The 3,397-nt window shown below is 48.3% G+C and overlaps 1 long non-coding RNA gene across 2 annotated transcripts in view; it reads left to right on the plus strand.

Annotated features, from left to right (window-relative positions):
• Positions 1–480: 480 nt before the first annotated feature.
• LOC123521410 overlaps positions 481–3,397 on the plus strand; it is a 10,254-nt gene continuing 7,337 nt past the window's right edge. The window contains exon 1 of one of the 2 annotated variants that reach the window (XR_006679848.1): positions 481–563. This is a non-coding gene — a long non-coding RNA (uncharacterized LOC123521410). Of the gene's footprint in view, positions 564–665; positions 740–3,397 lie in introns of those variants that run through there. The other variant, XR_006679847.1, reaches the window with a different exon arrangement.

The raw sequence follows: 3,397 nt of genomic DNA on the forward strand, positions 1-3,397 counted from the left end.
AGATGTCAGTAAACATTGAACCATGCCGGGAAGGGAGGAAATGGACCAGCTGATTGAGCGGGCAATTCTAGTGCTCTTGACCTTCTCAGCAACTTTTCCCTGAGGACAAATGTTATTCCAAATAGAAAACGATCTTTTTTAGAATTGAGACCGCATTTCTCAATCTTTCCTCTAATGACAGCCCCGCCTCAACTCCATTTCAAACTACAAGCTAGAAGCAGGGACGACCTCTAAAACTACCAGCATCACAACTGTGAGCGTCAGAAACTACAAGTTCCAAAATGCCTCGGGCCAAACCTTACCGGAGAAACTACCAGGCCTAGAACGCACTGTTTTCTCGCTCCAGGGCGACTCTCCAATAAGGAGGCGATTTCTTTAGAAATCGGGGCGGGATCGCTGGTGCATGCCGGGATTCAGAAGACTCAGAACCGGATTGGCTGAGACCAGCCAATAAATACTGGTCCCCGGCACGGGCTGGAGGAGACGTGGAGGAAGGTAGAGGACGCTGGGTACTTCCGCCAGACCAAAGCCGGCTACCAGCTCAGTGGGTTCCGCCTCACCAGGTACCCATCTCCCGCGCGTTGGCATAAGTGGCCCTGACCTGACGGAAGTGATTCCTCTCACTGCCCCGGAACCCACGGCGGCAGGCAGCTGGGGTGGGGGGGCGGCCCTGGAGTAGGGGCTGTGGCGGTGCGCGGGGGCCCAGTTGCGGCGACTGAGGAAACTACGGGGCTGACGAGTGAGTCTCGGCCTGGGTTTGGGGACGGTGCCCCGGGACTGCGCGGAGGAGAAGGGAGGCTTGTAGGGGGCGCGCTCGCCACCCCACTTCGCAGTTCTTCCCATTTGGGCGGGGAAGAAACGGAAGCTCCTAGCCTCCCCGGGCCTCCCCAGCTCCTACTTGGGGGGAGGGGAGGAGGCGGCGGCGGGACCTTGCCAGGGGCCGTTGGGTGGGCTTGGAGAGGGATGAAAGGAACTGTGGCCGGCGGGACTGGGCCTTATTTGGGTCGAACGCGGGGAGGGTGGGGTTAGGAGCATGGCAGCCCGTCGCTTTTCCATTTTGCTTTCCCGTGTGCGCCCAGGTTCGTTCTTTTCTTGGAATCACTCCCTGGTCCCAGGAGAGAGCCCTCGCTCCTTCCAGCTGCTAGGGCCCGAGAAGTTTATCTTTCGGGAGGGCAACTTGTTGGGTGATTTCTACCCGACATAATGTGTTGGATCTTTTGTGCCTCAGCTTCCTAAACCTGTTGTCTGAAGAGGAGGTATCTGGTGTCAAGCACAATGGCTTATGAGTTAGCTCTAAGAAACTAGAATCCGTTTTGTGAACTGTAGCATAGTTGTGGAATTCTTGCCCTTGTTAGTGCAAGCATTTCTACTCTGCCTGACTCCAGGGTAGAAACCAACTAAAAATCTGTTAGAAAACCTCAAGTTGCGATTTATTATTATATCCCCAACATTTTCCTTTTGTGTTAGATGCCCTAAAATGGTAGATCTCTGATCTTGGGTACATTAGTATATAATTCACGTTATTGAGACATCATCTTTCACCTGAATTCATTCAATCCTGGTATGCGGTGATAAGGAATGGCCCCAGCTATTATTGTCAGTTAACAACTTGTTTCTAATTAATTACTAAGTGTCCGGCCGACTGTAAATGTAAGATTTATCCACCAACCATTGAAGGATCCCTGATGGCTACTGCGTTATGTGTTTGGCTGCTAATCACAAGGTCAGCAGTTCAAAACCACGAGCTGCTCTGCTGGAGAAAAACGGGCCTTTTTAATCTGGGAAACTCACAGGAGGAAGTTCTACCCTGTCTTATAGAGTCACTGTGAGTCAACATCGTCTCTATGGCAATGAGTTTGGTTTCAAGTTCTTACCTGTTAGTGCCAGGCACTGTCCTAGACAGCAGTTATGACTAAGACTCAGCCCTCACGAACAATGAGGGAAGAGTGTGTGTATATATGTACTTAAGTATAATTTCAGGTGTGAACATAAAAAGTAGTGTAACTGGAAACAACGGTTGCCTAATTTTGACATGGTGCTCAGGAAGGTGTTACTGGGGAGTTCCTAAATGACTTCAGTCACTGGAGCCAAATAAAAAGACCCTGATGAGGTGGGAGTGGCTGCCACCTATTCAGGGATTATTAGGAAAGCCTGTGTCACTGGAGCACAGGGAGGGGAAGCTCATAGGAGTTGAAATCGCGGAGTGAGCAAGGATTCATTAACAAGGAGCCTTACATTATAGCATCTCGAGTAAGTGCTGACTCCTGGCAACCTTTGATAGAGTAGAGCCCCCTGAGAGAGTTTCCTAGGTTGTAATCCATACAGCAGCAGATCTCCATGCCTTTTCTCCTCCAGCTAACTTGGTTTCAAACTACTGACTTCCGTTAGCAGCAGAGTGCTTAACTGCTTAACCTTTGTAACCCAGGGCTCCTTTGGGGCCCTAAAGCCCTTGATAACTTTAGTCTTATTCTCTCTGTAATGCATCATTACAGGATTTGGTGCATGCTTATAGCTGATAATATGCCTCAGGTATGGTTGTGGGGTGAATAGAGTCATGTGAAGGAAATGGAAAAGGAAGCTCAAAAGGAAGCTTTTGATGGAGCTTTAAATACGGTAGCTTGCCTTAGATCAGTTAGTTGGTGGTTAGACTGAGACCTAGAATGGTTAGTAAGTGCAAAATGTCTTAATTTGGACTGTAATTTGAAGGTGAAGCCAAATATATCTTGCTTTCACCCGTGATTGTTTTGTGTCCGCCATCAGTGTTGCCTATACATCTGGATGAACAGTGGCACCATTTACTGAAATGGAAAGACTGGGAAGGGAGCAGCTTTCTAAAATCTTCAGAGGTTCTAAATGTAACTTAGAGAGTTTGATAACTGTTAGGCAGCCAAGTATGTATGTACCATAAACAAATTTGATATCCATGACTGGAGCTCAAGGAAGAATTCTGGAATGGAATGTTAGATAGGCGACTGTAGGAGGATTCCAGTCTGAGGAGGAGCAAAGGGCGAGGCCATCTGGAACTCAAGGGAGGAACTGCTTCAAGGAAGAGGGAGTCCTCCACTAGGTAGAATGCTGCTAACTGTATAAATTAGCCATTTGGCAAAACATGAAGTGATTGAAATCTTATTAGAGTCCTTTCATTATAATAGTGGAACAAAAGTCCCGATTGCAGGAGGTCAAAGGGGAAGAGGGTCACAGTTGGTATGTGGATAGGAATTAATGGCAGAAGCGAAGCCCTGGATAAAATGGATGGACTAGGTGCTTAAGTGGAAGTATTAGCCTTGACTAGGAAGATCAGTTTTTTATTCCGCTTTTGAGCCAAGGTAGTGTATATGATCAAGGGATGCTGTAGGTCAAGGGTCCTTTAACTATGGCCTGCGGGCCACATGCGGCC

Source organism: Echinops telfairi, unplaced genomic scaffold (assembly GCF_000313985.2).
Source record: "Echinops telfairi isolate 266 unplaced genomic scaffold, ASM31398v2 ScPeMD7_1;HRSCAF=3_0, whole genome shotgun sequence".
NCBI classification, from domain to species: Eukaryota; Metazoa; Chordata; class Mammalia; order Afrosoricida; family Tenrecidae; genus Echinops; species Echinops telfairi.